The sequence below is a fragment of the Rana temporaria genome, chromosome 2 (genome assembly GCF_905171775.1).
Source record: "Rana temporaria chromosome 2, aRanTem1.1, whole genome shotgun sequence".
Taxonomy (NCBI): domain Eukaryota; kingdom Metazoa; phylum Chordata; class Amphibia; order Anura; family Ranidae; genus Rana; species Rana temporaria.
The window spans coordinates 465,768,400-465,791,718 of record NC_053490.1 but is presented as its reverse complement, the minus strand read 5'-3'; the positions used below and the strand labels follow the sequence as shown (position 1 = coordinate 465,791,718).

The 23,319-nt window shown below is 45.4% G+C and overlaps 1 protein-coding gene and 1 long non-coding RNA gene across 2 annotated transcripts in view; one reads left to right on the top strand and one right to left on the bottom strand.

Annotated features, from left to right (window-relative positions):
* The window catches only part of LOC120927769, a 37,834-nt gene extending 33,445 nt beyond the window's left edge, over positions 1–4,389 (top strand). Inside the window, exon 3 of the long non-coding RNA XR_005747126.1 lies at positions 3,671–4,389. This is a non-coding gene — a long non-coding RNA (uncharacterized LOC120927769). The remainder of the gene's footprint in view (positions 1–3,670) is intronic.
* Positions 1–23,319, bottom strand: part of VEGFD (vascular endothelial growth factor D) — a 130,828-nt gene that overhangs the window by 103,081 nt on the left and 4,428 nt on the right. The window lies entirely within an intron of this gene.

Sequence of the window (23,319 nt, the reverse complement as noted above, 5' to 3'; positions counted from 1 at the left end):
GCCGCTGGGCTGATGGCGGGGCTGACCCCACCCTTCAGCTGGCTAACCAACGTCTCCAGACCCGCCAGGAACCGGTGCAAACCCGCATCCTCTCTCGACTGTTCCCCCAGCGCACCAGAATCACCACTACTCACCCCTGCGGGCACCCCCACTCGACTACGGGGACCCCCCCCCCCGTCCCCCCGCTAACACCCCCACATTTTGTAAAGTAGAAGGAAAAGCCAAAAACGACTCACCGGGCTGTCTGGAAGCAATCCCACCAGCCGTCCAGCTAGGCTCCCGCACTGCGACCTCCGTCCTGGGCACGACTTCCTCCTCCGACAGCTCCCCTTCCGATCGATCTCCATGCCGACCCTCCTCAACAGATGAAAGCCCACCAGGCGACTCGGGCCTGGGAGCCGCGGGCCCAGAGCTGGACTCACTCTCGCTGCGCGCCCTGGACCCGTGCACCGACTTCCGCGTAGCTTTTCGTGGCGCCTCGGACACTCTGCCGTCTTCCCCTCCCCCTCGCTCCCTCACCACGGGGCTGGATTGAAGGTGGCTAGCCGCGGATGCTGAAGAGCTAGCCACCGCAGGGACAGATGTGTTTTGCCGAGGCTCTCGGCCCTCCGGTGCAAAACCGGGGTTGGAGCCCGCATCCCTCCGATCATCTCGCCGAGCGGACCTGCCCGCCACATTGGAGCCCCCTGGCCGCCCCCTCCCTGTTCCCCGCTGCTGATCGGTGGCCTTCTCCTGGCGCCCCCCCGCTGCCGACGCTGTCCGTTTTGCGGGTGGGCCCGAGGGGGCCCGGATGGGGCTACCCCCTCTCCTGTGGGACCGGGTGGACGGTCCCGGGGAATAACGTGCCGGAGGCCGGGACACCCTGGATCGCGGGGTGTCCCCCTCCCCCCCCCGGATGGGTGACTCGCTGGCTATGTCCTGGGTGGCAGTATGCGCCCCCCCCGCTCGCGGGGTGCCCCCCCCACCCCCCCGAACGGGTGAATCATGTTCCGTGTCCCCGGGCGGGAGGAGCGGCCCCAGCATAGACTGCAGCCACCCCTCACCGCGGCGATCCGCCTCCTGCCTGAGCTGGGCGAGCATAGCCTCGACCCCAGCCATGGTGCAGGCCGATGGATGTGGCAAAATTTAGTCCCCGGCTGCGGCCTAGCGGCGCTCGTTTTTTTTTTTTGGATTTCTGGCAGAGCCTGGCTTCCCCCAGCAGCGCTGGTCTAAAACGCTGTAAAAACGGCAGGAAATGTCCCCGGTCGCAGCCTACCTCACCCCTTCCTAAGTCTGGCAGAGCAGCAAGTCCCCAGCAGAAAATTCTCCCCTCGTGTGTTACCCGGGAAGCGTGGGAGGGGAAATATATAACCTCCCTCCCACTGCTCTCCCTACTTACTGAGCCCTCCCCCCGGCCAGAGCAGGGCTTTTCTTTAACCCTATCATGGCCGGCCCTCCGCCTATGTCCTGCTGCTCTTTGCTTCGGGCCTCTCTTTAGTAACTGGTTTGGTTTCTGCTTTTGCTATAGCACTATTGGTGGGTAATGAGAATTATTTGCCATGCTTTACTGTGTTTATCTGCTTTTGCACTCAACTTGGTGTGTCAGAGGGGCTGAGGCTCTTGGGAGGTTTGAGGCACAGAACAGGGGACCCATCTACTCAGCAACTCCTATGGGGGTAGCGCTACATAAAAATTATTAAATAAATAAAAGTGCAGCGCCAATAACAGGAACTCTAATAACCAGAGTTCTAAATATTGAAGTGTAGCAAAAAAACAAATTCAAACGTGTCACCGTGAATAAGTAATAAACTGACTCAATATAAGTGACATATATGTAAATGTCTGTGAAGGTGAAAAAGATCCAAAACGGGGGAGTTAATTCTTGTAGAATCAATATGGAAATGTTTCTTCCAAGGAAAGGTGATCCCTTTAATAGGGTACCCTTACCGAATAAGGTGGACCCAAACTACACCATACGGTGGTGGGTCATACTTGCATAGGGGGCCGATTGCCCAATTTGGTCATTGCTGTGGTAATGCTCCTTGTTTCCACTGGATTGGTGGTCTCCTCGGCAGGATGTTGTATAAATCAACTCTCAGGTGACTCCTTCTGCTCCAATTCAGGATTTGGAAAATGGGTGAACCAAAACCAGCTAAATGGACTCAGTGGGCTCCAACCATGGGGGAAAACAGAAAAAACAAGGAAAACGACTCCTCATAGCGTAAAAAACAGGGGCATACTGTTGAAGTCTTCTTAGACGAAACTGGTCGGGCACATGCCTTGGTCCACACCACTTCCATACTGCGCAAACTGTGTATTGATGACCTTCACACTTTTTTTTTATATGGTTGCTGTGGTGCTTACTTTTAACTCTTATTTTGACATTTTTTGGGTTTAAATGTCTGCCCTTTTGTGGATTTTAAGAATTACATTTTTAAGCTTTTTTACGCTATGAGGAGTAATTTTCCTTGTTTTTTCGGTTTTCCCCCATGGTTGGAGCCCATTGCGTCCATTTAGCTGGTTTTGGTTCACCCATTTTTCATATCCTGAATTGGAGCGGAAGGAGTCACCTGAGAGTTGATTTATACAACATCCTGCCGAGGAGACCACCAATCCAGTGGGAACGAGGAGCATTACCACAGCAATGACCAGATTGGGCAATCGGCCCCCTATGCAAGTATGACCCACCACCGTATGGTGTAGTTTGGGTCCACCTTATCCGGTAAGGGTATCCTATTATTTGGCTTTGGAGGGATCACCTTTCCTTGGAAGAAACATTTCCATATTGATTCTACAAGAATTAACTCCCCCGTTTTGGATCTTTTTCACCTTCACGGACATTTACATATATATATGTCACTTATATTGAGTCTGTTTATTACTCATTCACGGTGACACGTTTGAATTTGTTTTTTTGCTACACTTTAATATTTAGAACTCTGGTTATTAGAGTTCCTGTTATTGGCGCTGCACTTTTATTTATTTCGTTTGTCACAATTATCCTTTTGTTGTGTTGGCTGCCCACCACAGATATTTTCAGGGAAGCGCAGTTTTTACTTTTTTACTTTATAAAAATGATTAGGCCTCTGTCTCTGCACTATACTAACAATCTAAAATCTGATTAATGCCTACAGATTAATGAACCTAGTCATCAAACAACAGACTTCAATTTATTATATATGAAATTCCATCTTCTCATAACCTAATTTTACACAGCTAATGTTTTTTTTTAGTACATCACGGATTACTGGATGTGCTGCACGTAACCCATCCTCTACAAATCACAACACTACAATAAAATGAAAAGTGCAATAGTATTTATTTTACAGTTTCTCCTGAAATTTATAAACCCCATGTTATTTGTACAGTTCCAGGAACACTCTCCAATATAAACGTGACACGTGATCTATTTTACAATTCTGGGGAGCTTGTGAACAGGTGATGTCACCCATTTACAGATATAACAGTGCAGCGGAGAGTAACACTCCATATATACTTTTCACTTATGTCATTTTTGCACAGAGATCCAAAATGATAATGTAATATATTTCCACGCATATTGGTCCTGACTACAAATCCATACCTAACTTCTGAATTTTTTTTTTTTTGCATTCGAAACATTACAGCTGGATTATTTCTTTTGCCAAGGGTGACTCATCCACTCTCCTAAATGTTTTTTTGCCCACTACAGGACCGCCTGTGGGCTCAGCATGGCTGGGTTTCTGGTATGAAGGCTGAACGTTAGGAAAACAAATTTGAGAGATGAAATACATACATAGGAGCTATTCTATCTGATGAAGGATTTATATTTCTATCCATTCTGTTCGAGGTTTAAACAGCATAGTACAGCACAGCCCCCGGGCAGGGCAGGAGACCAAATGTTCCTCTGCTGCAGTAAAGATACAGGTTTGGACCCTCCCTCATCTCTCTGTCACTCTGCTTGTGTCTTCTGTCAGTGTGATTCTTGTTAGTATATAAGCAGTGCAGTGCTGCTGTCTGAGCTGTACTATACTGTGCATGGGACCAAGTCAAATTCCGGCATTTCGATTACTTACTTTTAAGCATTTATTTTTATTGATGTATAAATGAATACAGGTCTGCATTAATTTGTGTATTTTATATCTTCCTGCAGCTTGGAGGTAAGCTATAAACAAATTATATTTTGTGTTATGTTTTGTAATGCAATCGAGGTATACACATCCTCACTAGAAGTGATAAACAGAGCCAGGACAAGGGGTGGGCAGGAGGATAAGCTGCCCTGGGCACAGCAGAGAAGAGGACAAAGAATGGACACTGGGCAATAAATCCATTCTACGGCATGCATTAATGGGGAGGGGGCAGTTCTGCATCCTTGCCCTGGCCGCTAGATAAACCTGTCCATATCCCACTGTATAAACTTACTTTTGAACTCCGGAAACGGAGTTCAAAAGTATATAGTATAGTATATAGTATATAGTATAGTATAGTATATAGGATAGGACTCCATGTAAAGTGCTCTCTGCTACAGGCCTAATATTGCTCTGCATAACCACTTTTGATATCTATGTAAATTCACCAACAAAGGTCAAAGTGTACTTCTAGTTTGCCATGCGATCCGCTGCTCTCGAGTACAGTGCTGGATGGAGATCGAGCTCAGGTAAGTATTTAGTGGGGGCTGGGGTGGATCCTAGTCACAGAAGGTTTTTTACATTACTGTAATGCAGAGAAAAGAAAAAACTTAAAGCGGTTGTAAACCGCATATATAATTTTTTTTTTTTTTTTTACCTGCAAGGCAAAATGCATAATCAGCTAGTATGCACCGCATAATAGCTGATTATGAAATACTTACCTAAAAACGAGGTGAACAACACTTACCTGGTTCACGCCGAGCGAGATGTCATCTTGCTCCGGCGTGTCTTCCGGGTATCGCCGCTCCAGCGCTGTGATTGGCTGGAGCGGCGCCGCTCCAGCGCTGTGATTGGCTGGAGCGGCGATGACGTCACTCCCGCGCATGCGCGCGGGAGATTTAAAAATCGGCAAGGTCCGGCGGCTGCCGGATCTTCCGCCGTGGATCCCCCCTGCGCATGCGCCGCCCGCATTGCGAGGGGAATATCTCCTAAACCGTACAGGTTTAGGAGATATTCTTTTTACCTACAGGTAAGCCTTGTTATAGGCTTACCTGTAGGTAAAAGTGCAAATTTAAGGTTTACAACCGCTTTAAGCCTTAACCACTTAACCCCCAGACCATATTGCTGCCCAAAGACCAGAGCACTTTTTGCGATTCGGGACTGCGTCGCTTTAACAGACAATTGCGCGGTCATGCGACATGGCTCCCAAACAAAATTGGCGTCCTTTTTTCCCCACAAATAGAGCTTTCTTTTGGTGGTATTTGATCACCTCTGCGGTTTTTATTTTTTGTGCTATAGACGAAAATAGAGCGTCAATTTTGAAAAAAAAAGAATATTTTTCTACTTTTTGCTATAAAAAATATCCCCCAAAAATATATAAAAAAAACATTTTTTTTCCTCAGTTTAGGCCGATACGTATTCTTCTACATATTTTTCGTAAAAAAAAAAAAATCGCAATAAGCGTTTATTGATTGATTTGCGCAAAAGTTATAGCGTTTACAAAATAGGGGGTATTTTTATGGCATTTTTATTAATATATTTTTTTTACTAGTAATGGCGGCGATCAGCGAATTTTTTTCGGTACTGAGACATTATGGCGGACACTTCGGACACTTTTGACACATTTTTGGGACCATTGGTCCTAGCCCCTTGTGGCCGCAAATAGAGCCGACGTATAGCTATGGGCTCTCGCCCAGGAGAGCCGACCTGCCGCCGTAGAATGACGGCGGCTGGTCGGCAAGTAAAGGGGTTGTAAAGGTACAATTTTTTTTCCTAAATAGCTTCCTTTACCTTAGTGCAGTCCTCCTTCACTTACCTCATCCTTTAATTTTGCTTTTAAATGTCCTTATTTCTTCTGAGAAATCCTCACTTCCTAAATCCACACAGTAATGCGTGGCTTTCTCCCTGGTGTGGAGTGTCATGCTCGCCCCCTCCCTTGGACTACAGGAGAGTCAGGACGCCCACTAACACACAGCTCCTTTCTCTATCTGCAATGTAGAGAGCGTCCTGACTCTCCTGTAGTCAAAGGGAGGGGGCGAGCACGACACTCCACACCAGGGAGAAAGCCTTGCATTACTGTGTGGAGTTACAGACAGAAGAACAGGAAGTGAGGATTTCTCAGAAGAAATAAGGACATTTAAAAGCAAAATGGAAGGATGAGGTAAGTGAAGGAGGACTGCACTAAGATAAAGGAAGCTATTTAGGAAAACATTTTTTACCTTTACAACCCCTTTAAGAACCACTTTAAGGGCAAAGATAGGTTTGCTTTAATTTCAGCTCCTGTCACTGCTTATACATACTTTCCCTCTACTCCGCATTGCTCAGTTCACCTGGGGAAGTGAAATTATATTTTTCATCACTGGGAATAAAAGAGATGCAAGTGGGGAGCCATAGGGAGGCTGGACAGAAAAACTGTAAAACAAAATGACAGCTTTAGATGTGGCCCTCTACCTGAATTTGTGACTACACATGTTTACCTTAAGCCTTTTTGAGTTGGACACCACTGCTATAAAAAGACTGCTGGAGACTGTTGACACATGCTGCAGGAGAAGTTCAGAGATACAGACATGCTTCAGATGTGGTCAGTGAATGCAGACAAGTTACAGAATGTAGCGCCCTGCTCCTATTGATTAGGCGCTATGCTAAATTTAGTGGGTGTCTGGGCCGATAGTTGGCTCAGACTTTAATGATTTATGCTAAATCAGCCTCTGTTCTGGTTGTTGCAGTGGCTGAAAGGATTTTCCCACTGTTGCCCGTAGGTGGCGATACCACCACAGGCCAATGTTGGAACACAGGCAGGCTATGGTTATTGAGTGTCTTTTCCCGGGAACAGCCCAGTGGGAGTGGTCTCCCCGCTGGGCATGCTGGGTAAGGGTACTTAAGGGGCAGACGCCAATTTTTGGGGTTCTTCGCCTCATGGCCCTCCTGGCACGAGGTACGTGTTGTTGTGATTTTCAGTCTCGGGGCCACGTTGGCCCGAGGCTGCCTTTCTATCAAGTAGGCCCAGCTATTCTGGCTGGGGCCTACAACTGCAAAGAGATCCCAAGCTGTCCGTTTACTAGAGGAAGTTACTTAATGGAGGAAACCAGGGGAGGACCTGCCCAGGAGGAGACCAAGCTGAAGGCTAATGTCTCAGGATAGGCCTGGTGACCCCATTAAGGGGGATCTACAGCTCTAGTTCCCCTACATTTTGACTGTGTCGGCTTAAAGGCTCTTTAACTGTATGGCTGGAAGTTCGGGTGTTAAAATCCTGTGGCAGAGGATTCCCAACTGTTCGTTTTGCTCATAACCATTCTGTGGCAGAGACTTTGCTGATTATTGTCCGTGCATCATTCTGGCTGCTAGGCCAGGTGAGAGGGGTGACCAAAACCCACTTGAGAGGAAGTAGTGAATGATTATTGAGACTTAGAAGTTTTTCTTCAGTGAACTGTACTTTGCATCTGAACCTTCCCCTTCCTCCTTCTACTTTCCTGCAATTTAAGAGAAAAATAAAACCTAACAGCTTAAGGTTTTACGTTTCGTGTGGACATTGGAGTTCCTTACAGACTTTTTTCCCCTAGACAACGAATATTGAGGTAACGTGCAAGACCAAAAATTAACCAGCAGCTCCTACGGGGGTAGTGCTACAAGAAGATAATTGGAGACTTTGAGCACACTATAGGAGACTGCTAGAGAACAAACCATCACGGTCCCCTTTCCCCATATGTCAAAGAGCTGCAACCACCATTCTACTGATGTGAACATATGATGATGTTGTCTTCCCCATGGGAACATCCACTAGAGGCCAAAACAGAAGTGGTCTCTTGATAAATTTCCACTGGCTGGTATGCATTTTTTATCATAGATAGATGGCTGACAGCATGCCTAGGTGTTCAGAACTGCAGGCCACTGCAGTCAGTACTGGGGTGGTCCATGCAGTTCATTACCTGGGATTGAACTCTAGTGTTATAGAACAGAGGTATCCAAACTTTTCAGTAGAAGGACTATATCATTTATTTTACAAATATTCATAGGCAAAAAAAATCTGCATAATGAAGGAAATAAATGATGGAATACTTTTTCTTGGACCCTTTTTGGAATCAGCATATTATGACTCACAACATAAGAGAGAGAACTTCAGTAAAACAAAGCAAAGTCCCCTTTTATATCAGGGTCTCCATCAGAACCCTCCTTGCATCAGAGTCTGCCTTAGAAGTCCCCTCTTACCTCTGGGTCCTCATGAGAGTTCCCCCCTTACATGGGTTCCCATTAGAGTCCCCCCATACATCGGGGTATACATCAGGACCCCCCTTACATCTGGGTCCCCATCAGAATCCCCCTTTACATCAGCGTCTCTATTTGAGGCCCTTTACATCAGGGTCTCCATCAGGCCCCCCCATTCATTTAGGTCCCAATCACATTCCCCCTTACAGCAAGCTCCCCTTAGCCTAACTGATCTATATCCTCAGTTTTCTGAGGGCTGGATAAAATAATGTAGTGAGCCACATATGGCCCGTGGGCCATAGTTTGTAAACTCCTGTAAAAGAAGATGCATTACAGTATATCAGCACTGAGAGCACACCTGCCCAACAATCTCAAGTGCTTAAAGAAAAAAGGACAAGCTGTTTATAATAGGATGACCAGACGTCCCCGGTTTCTGGGGGCAGTCTCCGGATTGAGGACACTGTCCCCGGAAGAAGTCTGTCCCCGGTTTTCAAGGGACATCTGTTTATCCTACTCTACTTTTGCCTGGGCTGTGAAATGTTGATCCAGGGGGGCGAGCGCTGCCAGATTATACAAAGCGGGGATCTCCCGCTTACCCAGCTGTCAGACGAAGTCCCATCTCCTGGGCCAGTTCCTATTATAGGAGCTGAGCTGCCGAGCACTGAACAGGCTGAGCTGCCGGGCACTGAACAGGCTGAGCTGCCGAGCACTGAACAGGCTGAGCTGCCAGGCACTGAACAGGCTGAGCTGCCAGGCACTGAACAGGCTGAGCTGCCGAGCACTAAACAGGCTGAGCTGACGGGCACTGAACAGAATGAGCTGTCAGCACTGAACAGGCTGAGCTGTCGAGCACTGAACAGGCTGAGCTGCCGGGCACTGAACAGGCTGATCTGCCAGGCACTGAACAGGCTGAGCTGCCGAGCACTGAACAGGCTGAGCTGCCGGGCATTGAACAGGCTGAGCTGCCGGGCATTGAACAGACTGAGCTGCCGGGCATTGAACAGACTGAGCTGCCGAGCACTGAACAGGCTGAGCTGTCAGGCACTGAACAGGTTGAGCTGCCGGGCATTGAACAGGCTGAGCTGCCAGGCATTAAACAGACTGAGCTGCTGGGCACTGAACAGTCTGAGCTGCCGGGCATTGAACAGACTGAGCTGCTGGGCACTGAACAGGCTGAGCTGCTGGGCATTGAACAGGCTGATCTGCCGGGCATTAAACAGACTGAGCTGTCGAGCACTGAACAGGCTGAGCTGTCAGGCACTGAATAGGCTGAGCTGCAGGGCACTGAACAGGTGGCACTGATGGGCACTGGTGAGTATAATACACTCTTGAAATGTGCATAGTTTTCCCTTTTATGAACAAGAAAATAATGACGTTATGCGGTTGAGCTGGTATGAAATGATCTCCAGAAATAATGTATATATCATACAATCATTCCATAAACACATACCACATACACTGCAAATGCCATTTGAGGAAAATATGCTTATAAAATAGTTTACAATTTGCCAATCAAAACAAAAATTCCCCACGGCCTTTATTGTTGCTTGATTTGCTTTCTTCGTAAAAATACAATTTTAGAAGAAAATGAGAGAGGGTAGAATGCAGTCTGAGCACGCATCGACACTAATCTAGGCAAGATGGCCCAATATCAAAAACATGCAGTTTTTTGGCATTGTTATATATTTCTTTGCTGCAAGTTTAATTTCAACTACTATATATGTCCTAGAGTGACTTTTGCTCACTTGACAAATATGTGCTGAGTAGAGAATTTTAGAACATAAGAATGAAATATTGAAAGTAAATACATACTTCATGCATTCCACACAAAGCAGGGTTAAACATGGACAAGCCAGTTAAAGCTGGACTCAAGTGATGATATATTTGTCATACTTAGTTTGTGGTTTTAATGGAATGTACCAGTAAAACCTTGGTTTGAGAGTGTTTTGCAAGACAAGCAAAAATGTTTAAAAAATTGTGACTTGATATATAAGCAATGTCTTGAGTATCATCATGTCACAACTGAGTATAAAATAGAAGAGAGACGCCTCTAAGTGTAGTAATATGGTTACATTTAATGAAGGTTTAACATTTAGCAACTCACATGGTTGATTATTAAAACAGGCACATCTAAGTATGTAGGCATCCGGGGTAAAGCTGTCCACATAGATCATCCTCCTCATTCCCATTGACGTTGTCCCTTCCACGAGCGGTTCAAGCCTCGCTTTCAGATCGCTCAACTGCAGGGTAGTCTTCCCGGTCACGATTGTAGACTAACAGCAGTGAGAGCCGGCGGTGTGGGGGTTGGTCTATGTAGACAGCTTTACCCTGGATGCCTACATACTTAGATGTGCCTCTTTTAAAGGGGTTGTAAAGGTAAATGTTTTTTCACCTTAATGCATTCTATGCATTAAGGTGAAAAAACATCCGAGTATTAGTAGCCCCCCCCCCCCCCCGATTACTTACCTGACCCTTCGAAAGTCCTGCGCCGTGAACGAGCAGGCATCTCGGCCATCTTCTCGGCTCACTCATTGGTTGATTGAAAGCAGCGCAGCCATTGGCTTGTGCTGCTGTCAATCACATCCAATGGCCGCCGGCTGTATCACAGGAGCGCGCCTGCAAGCACTCAACACCATGCTCGCTCACTCGCATTAAGGTGTTGAGTCCTTGCGGGGGGGGAGCCGAGACAGCTGCCGAGGGACCCCAGAAGACCAGGTTCGGGGTCACTCTGTGCAAAACGAGCTGCACAGTGGAGGTAAGTATAACATGTTTGTTATTTAAAAAAAAAAATAATAATTCTTTAGTGATCCTTTAATCATCAACCATGTGAGTTGCTAAATGTTGTAACGCCATTAAATGTAACCACATTGCTACACTTAGGCCCCGTATACACGGTCGGACAAAACCGATGAGAATGGACCGAGGTTCAGTTTCATCGGTCCAAACCGACTGTGTGTATAGCCCATCGGTCTGTTTTCCTTCGGTCCAAAATTTTAAAACATGCTTCAAAACCGAACCGATGGACCGCTGCCCGATCGGTCTAAACCGATGGTTAGTACAGAAAAGCATCGGTTCAAAACCCGCGCATGCTCAGAATCAAGTCGACACATGCTTTGAAGCATTGAACTTCGTTTTATTCAGCACGTCGTGTGTTTGACGTCACCGCGTACCGACCCGATCGTTTTTTTGAAAGATGGTGTGTACGCACATCAGACCATCAGGCCACTTCAGCGGTGAACCGATGCAAACAGTCCGTCGGACCATTCTCATCGGTTTTGTCCGACCGTGTGTACAAGGCCTTAGAGGTGCCTCTCATATTTTTTATACTCTGCAGCTCCTGCTGGATTTTGCTTCTAATCCCCTTGTGGAGGTGGCCATTTGTGGATGGGCATTTTATGGTTACACAATTTATCACATTGCTATAATCTTTTTATATGGACTATAAACTGACAGCCTTATGAATGAATGGTTGTGGAACATATCATTTATTTTCTATTATTTCTTATGGGGAAATTTGCTTTGATATACAGTGCTTTGGATTACAAGCATGTTTCTGGAACAAATTATGCTTGCAATCCAAGGTTTTACTTGTAAATTATAATAAAATTAAATTACAAAGTGGCTTTTGTTTTGAAACTAAATTTCAGCGATAATATATTTTGCATACTTACACTGGGTCAGCTTGGCTTGATACCTGATTGACCATTGTGGACGCCTAAGCTACTACAGTGAGAGTCATGGTCTTCGGCAATGTCAACAGCCCTCCTTTCCACCTTGTACAACCAGAACATTCTCTGAATGGCAGATGTGCCGAATGAGTGGCCAGCTGTGGGTACTGTGCATAAGGGCAGCCACCTGGCACAGCACCTGGAAGATGGCAGCTTCCACAGAAAATCAGGCATCATATTAGTATACTTAAGTTGAACTCTGTAGTTGATGTTTAAAGTGAAACTCCAGAGATATAACAGATAACAAAGTGGAGATGATTTTTTAAATCATACTTACGCAGGTGGATACCACATCTGTCCCCCTGCCAGCTCTAAGGCTAAGAAACAAGTAATCAAACACTGCCAATTACTCAGTTCTCACTGCTCCCTGAGCAGAGAGCTGGTTACTGTCAGTGTCTGCCCCAACCCCTTCCCCCCCCACGCTCACTGAAACACTGGGCTGTGCAGGGGGCGTCTGAACGGATCGTGACCATGAGGTTGCGATCTCTCCCCAGCCTGGGCCGGTTCTGTGACATCAGCCAAAAGCCCGCTGTCTGCTGAAAACAGGTCACAGGAGTGCAAAACAATCTGCACTGCTGTGATCCACAGGAGAAGTAAAGCCAAACAAGCAATAAATCTATCACACTACCTGTCTCTCTGCTCTTGTTTGGCATTACTTGCGACAATTGATAAATGTCCCTATTTATGTTGTGGACACCAGGGCCCAGGCAGGCTCTTCCCCAGCTCAGGCTTTAGATTCATGGCCTCTCTCCCAGAAGCTGAAAGGTCCTTCAGGCACCCTCTTTCCTAGTCCAGAAGGCTTCCACTATCCCCCTCTCATAGTCAAGGGCCTCCAGACACCTGCTGTCCTAGTCCAGGGCCTCCAGAGACCCCCACTCCTAATCTGGGCCCTCCAGGCACCACCTCCCCTAGTTCAGTATCTCCCTTGTACCCCCCCATGCAGGGGCCTTTTCCATCCCAACCACCATTTCCTAGTCAAGGGCCTCTTCTGCTCCCTTCCCCCCCACAACCACCAGTCCAGTGCTTCCTCTACACTCCCCTCTTAGTCCAAGGCCTCCTCTACTGCCCCCCAAGTTCAGAGCCTCCTCTGCACCGTGCCCTCTGAATCCAGGGTCTCCTCTGCTTTACCCTGTCCAGGGCCTCCTCTGCACGCCCCCCCCCCAGTCCAGGGCCTCCTGTGTACTCCCCTCCTTGTCTAGGGCCCCCTCTGCATCCCCCAGTTCCAGGCCTCCTCTGCACTACCCCTGCTAGTCCAGGGCCTCCTCTGCATCTCCCAGTCCAGGGCTTTCCTGTGTACTTCCCTCCTAGTTCAGGGCCTCCTCTCCTAATCTGTAGTCTTTGCCACACAAACCATTTTCTAGTCATGGGCCTCCTCTGCACCCCCCTATGCCTGTGCCTCCTCTGCACCTCCCCAGTCCACCCCCCCAGCCCATGGCCTCCTCTGCACCATCCCCCAGCCCAGGGCCTCCTTTGCACCCCCCATCCCAGGGCTTAATCTGCACCCCCCAAGTACAGGGTCTCCTCTGCACCTCCTCAGTCCAGGGCCTCCTCTGCACCCCCAAGCCTAGTTCCTCCTCTGCACCCACATTAGCCCAAGGCCTTCTCTGGACCCCCCCCCCCAGTTCAGGGCCTCCTCCGCACCTCCCTCTATTCCCAGGACCTCCACGGCACCCCCCAGTCCAGGGCCTCCACTGGGCCTCCCCGCCCAGGGCCTCCTCCGCACCCCCTCTGGCCCCCAGTCCTTTGCCATACCAACCACAACTTCCTTAGTCCAGGGCCTTCTGCACTCAAACCCCTCCCCCTGTACTAATAAATGCCTTCCAGTTCCATGAAGGCTCTCCCATGCTAAAGCGTCACTCTGGAATATATTTTTTTAGGCTCTGTGACATCAGCCGACAGCGGGCTTAAGCCTGCTGTCTGCTGAAAAGGAGTCACAGGAGTGCAGAACAAACTGCACCCCTGTGATCCACAGGTGATGCACAGGCGAAGTACAGCTAAAGCCCCCCCGAAGCTTAGTCATGGGGTCCACACAGTGCTTGTGATCTAACTGCTGAAACCCCAAATGATATCACTCCCCAAGGCTAGGTTCACACTAGTGCGAAAGTTGCCATCACTTTAATCTGAATCTTTGGCAACCCAACCTAGTTATGCCTTAAAGTTGAATTTCAGCAAAAGCAATACCCAATATGTTCTCTTTGAACCTTCTCACCCCCCCTTTACTGTGCCCTTCTGCCCCCCCCCCCCCATGTACTGTACCCTTTGTGTTGATTAGTCTTTTACTTACAACATGTACTCTTATTGTTTAAAATCCTCAAGTAAAATACGCATAAATATGTTTCATTCTCTTAACGATTTATACTTTAATTCTTGAGAGTAGGTGCGTAAATTGGGGAAGGCTGGTAGGGCATTACTTTGCCCAGAGGCCCATGATGCTATTAAGACAGCCCTGCTTCCAGGTATTATTTTTAATAACTTTGGATCCAGCGGAACTTAGAAGGTGATTGGGTACTATCTATGCACAGCTGCACCCAATTCTGGGTGCACAAGTTTTAGTAAATCCCCCCCTATGTGTCCTTAGAACAAACTGCCCTTTAATTTTTCCTTGAGCAATATAAAAGCAGATGTGCACATAAAAATACAAACCAAGAACTGCTGAGGAGACAGAAAATCAAATACTGATTCATTTTTAGCTTATTTCCTGACAATGAGGTCAGGTATTTCTTAATCGTATTATTCACCAATTGGCAGGATACTGCCATCAACTTCATGAAATGCCACCGGAAGATAACAAAAATAAATAAAACATTTAGGTTATCCATATGAATAGTGACTCTCACGGCCTCATCACAGTACAAAACCTCCCGCTCTCAGCCTGATTTTTGGTGTTTAGGGAGTTATGGTTAGCTAAACGTGAAGGTCAGCTGAAGGTGTTTTGAGTACCTAAGGCCCCTATTCACACTTGTACGACTTCAAAGTCGTGCGACTTTGCCGTGACTTCGCGGCCTGCAATTTTCCCGCGATTTTGGATCAGTACTACTTTGCCACAACTTTGGCATTAACCAATGAAAACATACATGGTGTGAGATAATTCCTTTTCCTGCCATAGTTGTTTCCAGTTCCTGTTTGCTTCCTGGTTGTTGTGGAGTGGTGTGACAGAAAATGCTTGCTACTCAATATATTGCCACAGCAGTTGTCATTGCTGCTGCAGCAGTAGCAGTGCATGAGGAAGAAGAGGAGCAGAAGCGGAGGACAAGGACATCTCTTTTTTTTGGGCTGTTTGAAGCACATTGTTCCTGAGGGAATAACCAGGAAGTGAATGTGTGCTAGAAAAATTTGCTTGTGAGGGGCTACTATGTTGTAAGGATTGGGTGGGACAAGGGTCAAAAAGCTGCTTGTGCTTACAAAGTCATACTGAAATCGTGTCTATATTATTCAGGTACGATTTGCATGCTACTTGATTGTTTAATATTGAGGTCTATGGACATAAACTTGCATGGAAGTTGGACCAAAGTAGTGCAGGGACTACTTTGAAGTCGGCACGACTTAAAGTCGTGCCAATATGAATGGAAGTCATGGAAAATCATGGAGAATGACTTGTCATGCGATTTTGCAGTCCAAAATCGTGGGACAAGTCGTATAAGTGTGAGCCCTGGTTCACACTGGGCTGCGGGAGTGAAGCCGTGCAAGTTCAGCTGAACTCGCACGATTTCACTCCCGCTGGCCGTCTCGATTTCGGCCGCGATTTAAGAGACATCTGTGCAGGTTTCTGCACAGATGTCAATGTAAATCGCGGGCCGAAATTGCAAAAAGTAGTACAGGAACTAATTTTTGAAATCGGTGCAGCGCCGCAGATGTCATTGCCGACAATTGCCGGCAAATGCCGCCGATTTCAAATGCGATTTCACATGTGAAATCGCATCTCAAATCAAAGTAAATCGTACCCAGTGTGAACCTGAAAGGGGACTAAAAGGACAATGTTGGTAATAATGTTTCATGATGTTGAGTGGATACATAATTTTACTTTTTGTTTTGCTTGAAGTTATGTTTCCAACTTCATAGAGCATATTAAAAGGAGGCGACCACTATGTTCTTCTCAAACAATGCAAAAGCACTCGAACTACTACTTTTAACTGTATGTGTTATTAAGATTTTTTTTATCATTCTTATGTTTCCAAACTGATACCAGGCATGATCTGGCTGTTATTGGTTACTGTACTCTGCATTATAGCTCTTTATATTCTTTTTTTTTTTGTTTTTCTTTTTTTAGCATGATTATGGTAAATTCCCTAAAATAGAGCCTAGCACCTGTTCTTTCATGTGCATACATATTGGTGCTTTGCTCTGACTTATATCTGCCGAGTCAGTCACACTGTATTAGAAGACGCTGATGTCATGGGAATTACATTTTTTTTTGGCTCAGAGATTCATAACAAACTGTATTACACAATATTGAGCCTGGGGATGGAAAACTAATCTGTTCAGGGGATATGTGTAAATGAATTCCCCCCCCCCCCCCCCCCCCCAAAAAAAAAAAAAAAAATTAGAATACGTTTTTCATTGTCAGCAGAGCTAGAAATGTATACAGTTCTCTAGACGATTTTAATCATTTCCTCTTTCCTGACTCACCATAGTTTATATTTCTATTTTATCATTATTCACACATAATACAACTAAAACTCTTTACAATAGCTAAACACAAGTGTCTTTAATTAGTGGACACATTGTCTGGTAATGTGTGGGATAATCACTATGTTTACTTTTGCAGATGTCCTAACCACTTGCTTACTGGGCACATACACCCCCTTCCTGCCCAGGTGAAATTTCAGCTTTCGGCACTGCGTCGCTTTAACTGACAATTGCGCGGTCGTACAAACAAAATTTACGTCCTTTTTTTCCCACAAATAGAGGTTTTTTTTGGTGGTATTTGATCACCACTGCGGTTTTTATTTTTTGCGCTATAAACAAAAAAAGAGCGACAATTTGGAAAAAAATTATATTTTTTACTTGTTGCTATAATAAATAGCCCAATTTTTTTTTATTTTTTTTTTTCTCAGTCTAGGCCGATACGTATTCTTCTACATATTTTTGGTTAAAAAAAAAATTGCAGTAAGCGACTGGTTTGCGCAAAAGTTATAGCGCCTACAAAATGGGGGACAGAATTATTATTTTTATTATTTTTTTTTTTACTAGTAATGGCGGCGATCTGCGATTTTTATTGGAACTGCGACATTATGGCGGACACATCGGACACTTTTGACACATTTTTGGCACCATTCATATTTATACTGCGATCAGTGCTATAAGTATGCACTAATTACTGTATAAATGTAACTGGCATTGAAGGGGTTAACACTAGGGGGTGAGGAAGGGGTCTGTGTCCCTATGTACAAGGGACACAGATCGGTCTCCTCTCTCCCTGACAGGACGTGGATCTGTGTGTTTAAACACACAGATCCACGTCCTTGTCTCTGTAACCTCCGATCGCGGGTGCCTGGCGGACATCGCGATCGCCAGGCACGAGCATCGGCAACTCAGTTGCCCGGAGGAGCGGAGGCCGTATAAAGACGGCCTCCCGGAGATTTAGAACCACACTGCGGCCGTATATAGTCGTACGGCCATAAGCTAGTGATTAATGACCGCGGACAGAGTACTAAATAAAATACATTAACATTGTCAGAATGACTTGTCTGCAAAGGTTATGCATAAACTCAGGACATGTTAATGGAATAACATTTCCATTTCATCATATGAATATATGATAAAAGATTAAAAATCTATATATTTAGTATAGTATAGAAAGCAATAGCAGAGTCTTGTACTGTGCTGACAGTAGATTAATGCAGAAACTACATATCCCACAGTCCCTCAGTCTCTCTGTCTAGTGCTGGTGCAGGTGAGAGCAATTAACAGAGCTTACCATTTAGAAGAGATGTGTTTTTTTCATAAAACATTTGTGATGAAACACAGAGAAATGGCTAGGCATGCATGTGACCCAGAACAAAAAGGTACTTGCCCCCCTGGTGAATAGGAACAAGGTAGGTGGAATAATGAATAGAGATAGGGAAATCAAGCAGCCATGACACTACAAACTGCAACTACTGTACAACATGTATGCCCATCATTACATAGTATGACACACAAATGACACAGGGAATATAACTACAGCAATATCTATATAAAAAAGACAAAAGCATTTGAAAGTGTATAATACCTGATACCTTGATATAAAACATTCAAGCTTTTAGGACTTTCTGAAGGTCTCTTCCACAGGTATTATACATTTCTAAAAATGGTTCTGAATCACATATATTTATACACAGTTACAAAAATAAGCAATGACAAAAACAACTGTAAATTGAATCGATTTTTTTTCCAAACACTTGAGTAGCAACGGCTGTTGTAGAGGTCTACAACAAAATGGCAGGTCTGTGCACACTGTTAATGCACTCTACAGTCACAAATGTATCAAATGGCTTCAGCCTGGTCTTCATCCAGAGTATAACACCCTTATAATCTGTTTCAATTATGGGTTTATTCAGTGTGCAGGGACACGCTATTTTGTTGTAGACCTAACATTGAGTTTGCAAGCCTTATCAGCTAACCAGCACTTGACAGCAAGAATTGAACCTACTTCAGGGATACACAGGGGTGTTTGAGCTTTACTGCTTTGTTTTAGAGACTGTACTAAATGGTTGGGTTGGCCATAGATGGATCTAAACTCAGCCAGTTCAGCAGGGACCAGGTGAATATTGATCCATGAGTGAACACCCCGGCTTAACAGACTTTGATATTTAGAGCATCACCAACTAGGGTATGTCGCCACCCTCTGGAGTAGGACACTAGGTGCACTAAGAAACAAAATGCAGCTCAGAGCAGCCCCTGCTGGTGGCCAAAACCCCTTCCACAGCTGTGGACAACTTAGTTAGAGGACACAGCAGTGCAAATAACAAAAGTATTTACACTTATGGCAGTGGCAAGCCAAAGGGGCAGGGTTTTACAGTGAGTACATTGCAGGACACAGCTCTGCTTTAGATCATCCCTAACTGGGATGTCCCAAAGCAGTGCTACAATGGGTCAGGAAAACAAATATGCAAAATCTGTCTGTCTTAAGAAAAACTATACAGACCAATCAAACAGCTGCCTGAAAAACTTTACATCCAAAAATGGCATCGGCTGATGCTAGCTAGTAAAGTTCAGTGACTATATGAACGGATGATCAGTGACCACTTTACAAACCTGTGAAATTAATGACTGATGGGTGGAAAGCCCAAATACACTGACTGCCCTGATGGAGTGTACTGGTAATGGAAGTGCTGGATGGCATACGCTTTGTGGGATCCAATGTGAGATCAGATCAGTCAATACTGCAAAGCCCTAGTCTGTTCTCCAGCTGTGGCATTCTTGTACACCCCAACTGATCTGTCTAAATCCAAGTAATGAAGGCCCACTTCTCTGGGGTGGACTGGTTTGGGACGCAATGATGAAAGCAAAATGTCCTCATTCAGGTGAATCGCTGACACCACTCTTGGCAAAAATGAGTCTTAGACATAGGAGGACTTTATCCATATAAAGCACAAAATATAGATGCTTGCTGTCAATTAAGATACCTGGTGTGTCAAAGTGAAGGCCACTGGTAATGCTGCTATCTGAGATATCTTCAAATGCAGACAATACTACCTTAGGTTGGACTCCAGTTCCAAGTAAGGTTCCACCAGAAATAGAAGGTCATCCAGGTGCCCTACAGTTGATATCCCTCTTGACATCAAGGTGGCCAAGACTGGTGGCAATGTTTTGATGAACACCCAAGAAGCTGTGGCTATACTGAAGGATAAGGCTGCACATTGATAGTGTTCCCCTCTGTTGTAAAGTGCAGGAACCACGGGGTGCCCCTGATATATGGATACATGAAGGTATGCATCCTTGATGTCTTTAGATGGTAGAAAGAACCCTAATGCAGGGATACCACTACCAAACAGATCATCTATATCTTGTACTTTCAGATTTTGACATGAACATTAATGGATTTGAGTTTGATTTCTGGATGAATTTTGCCCCTCTTTGGCACTGTAAAGAGGTTTAAATAAAACCCCTGAATTCTGTCTTTGATTAAAACTGCAATTACCACCCCCGACGCCAAAAGTTCCTTGATGCCCAGATGTATATCTGCTACCTCTCAACTTCTGATACATGCAGGTTGGAGGCAAAAACCTTGATCTTGTACCCCAAAGCCGTCAATTTATGAACTCATTTGTCTGATACATGGAGTCCACAAATGTGAAAAGTCATTCCTCACCTTGATATGAACAGGCATGGGCAAAACATTATGCAATGTAGGAGGAGGACTTGTAAGCAGACTTGAGGGGGCTTGGACTGTGAAGGACACTTGTCCCCTACATAGGTAGAGGGCTTGGGGGAATTATTTTTGTAATTTTCCCATAAAAATATATATATATATATATTTCTAGACTGAAAAGGTAGGTCCAGATTTGAGAAAGGAATCCTTGGCCTTTCTGAGCTTAGGCGGGAAGGTATTCTTCCTCTGGCAGAGTTCATGATGATCCCCAAACAGCTTATCATCTGTAAGTGGCACATCTGTAAGAGCCAGCTATGGCCAGCCATAGATGATTTGAATCTCATTCAGTTCAACAGCAACTACCTGAAATTCGAACCATGTATGGGCAGGCTGAATGTACCAAGTTGATCAATTGATCAACTTGGGTACTAACAGCCTGATGGATCTTACATGCGATTATCACTAGCGACTGGTATAGTCACTGTCTTCTCTCGGCGGGGTTCCCGCTGGGAGAATACAATGGCTTAGCAGTAGGGATTCCCCTGTCAACACTGTCTGTGTTGATGGGACAATCAAGCAAATTTCTTTCCTGCAGCCCACGTGGTTGCAGGAGAGAAATTTACACGTGTATCGTTGGCATTAGACATGTGGTTAGTCAACCAGATTTAAGCCACAGCAACTTGAGAATGACTACTCCAGAAGCTCACAACTTGTTGAAGCAGGGAGACCCTTGCACTACAGGTCCCCAGGTACAGATCTCTCCAGCAAAACAGTAAGCACAGCAGTGGCATTAAAAAATTGTACTGTACATTTTTTTGGGGAGTTTAAAAAAAAAAATCTTTGAAAAACAGTACATTACAACTTAATGCCACCATTTCACTCTGGGGGAAGAACATAATACCAACAAGGTTAGATATCTGAGAGAACAAAAAACAATCGACAGTATAAAATCTCTGCCATACTGAGTTTTCCTGAGCGTCATTAGTAGAAGGGGAAATCCTAAATGCACTAACTTTGGTCGTCAGTCCAGACACCCCATCTGGGTACCAACTGTGTCAGGGACCGACTGGCTTGATAGATATGAGTAGTGCTTATCGAAGGACAGAACTGGTCCCGCAGCTCCGAAATAACAGCAGTTTGCAGAGCTGCGAGAGAGTCCCAAGGTAAGTGACAGGGATGCGTCCTCTAGAGACTCGTCTAAACAAAGAATCACCTTGGGGGATTATCTCAACTGCTTGTGAGCCCCTGCCAAAGTAAAACTGGTGGAGGCGCGACCTCTAACTTTGAGCAGTTAGAGAATACACTCTCATAATCTCAAACTTCAACGAAATACCAGAAAGAGGAAAAAGAAAGAAGAAAAGAAGGAGATGAGGAGGGGTGCCAGTTTCAGAACTTGTGAGATTGTTCATGTGGCATTGACTCCAGGGATTAGGGAGATTCCCATATGTCTAGCCCAAGGCTCCCACGTTGCCTCAAATAGTTTGGTGGTACTCATTATAGTACTGACCATTTTCTCTTGGGACATGATCCACAAAATCTTTCTCTTGGCAGCCGCGAGAGAGACCGTGGGCTGCTTCCAGGCTTTAGCTAATGTGATTTTTGCTCCCAGGAGTATAAAATATATCAATTTTTGAAAGTATTTAGGTGTGGTGGGGATATGGGCCTTTAGTAAAGCTAATTGGGGGGATTTTGCTACAGGCATGCATGAGATTTTCCGGATAAGATTAAAGATTTTGTTCCAAAAACCTCAGATTTTCGGGCACTCCCACCAAATATGCAACATGGAGCCCTGGGCTTGACATTCTCTGAAACATAAAGGGGAGGTGAAGGGGTACATCACTGCTAGTCTGGTGGAAACCAGGTACCATCTTGTCAGCACTTTCAGATTTGCTTCTATCAAGGATATGTTCACAATACCTTTGAAGGCTCTTGGTCCCAGGTTTCCTGCAAGTCTCTTTCCCATGCTTCCATATAAGGGAATTTGGAGGTGGGTTCCGATAGTGACATAAAGATTATGGATATGCCCCCCTTTTGTTCCATTTCTTGGCCACACCAACGTTCATATTGTGTGATCTCTGGGGGGTTGGGTTTGTTTTTCCATAGAAATGTTAGGAAGTGGGAAATTTGGAGGTCTCTAAATTTCTCAGAATCTGGGAGGTCTAATTTTTCTATACAGTGTTTTAGAGATAGCGGTCCAGAGGTGGAGAAGAAGTGTCCAATCCGGTACATCCCCTTGTCTAGCCACCATTGGAAAGATTTGATGTCCATGCCTGGACTGAATTGCGGATTGTGGAATACGTGGGCTAGCAGGTGTATGTCTGATGTCAGCGAAGAGAGGTGTTTCATGTCATCCCATAGTTTAATGGAATGAGATAGCGTAGGGGACATTATTGAGGGCCTGGATTTTCGGGGACACCAAAGTAAGTAGTCTAGGGTGTGTGTAGGAACCTCCTGCCTCTCTATACTTATCCAATCAGGTTTCTCATATCTAGAGTAGACTGTAGAGAGTTGACCCAGCCTAGTTTCTTGGTAGTATCTAAACAGGTGCAGTAGGCATAGTCCCCCTCGTGTTTTGGGACTGTAAAGAATACGTTAGGCTAGCCTATAACCCTTCTTCCCCCAAATGAATTTAATTATTTTCCCCTGGAAAGATTTGAGGTGATCTCTTCTTATCGCTATCGGGAGGGACCTAAACAGGTAGAGGAGTCTGGGTAGTAATGTCATCTTGATAAAGTGAATTTTACTTAGCCATGAAATGTGATGATGTGTCCAGGCTTGAAGATCAGTTTCCAGGTTGGGATACATGGGGGGGGGGGGGGGGAGTTTGCCTGGTATAACTGTTCAATCTTGGGAGTTAGATTTATCCCCAAATATCGGATTGAGGATCCACTCCAATTACATTTGAAAGAAGGTTTCAGTTGTTCTACCATTGTAGTTTGCAGTGAAATATCTAACGCCTGGGATTTGGCCATGTTAATCTTTAGCCCTGATATATTCCCAAAGGATTCAA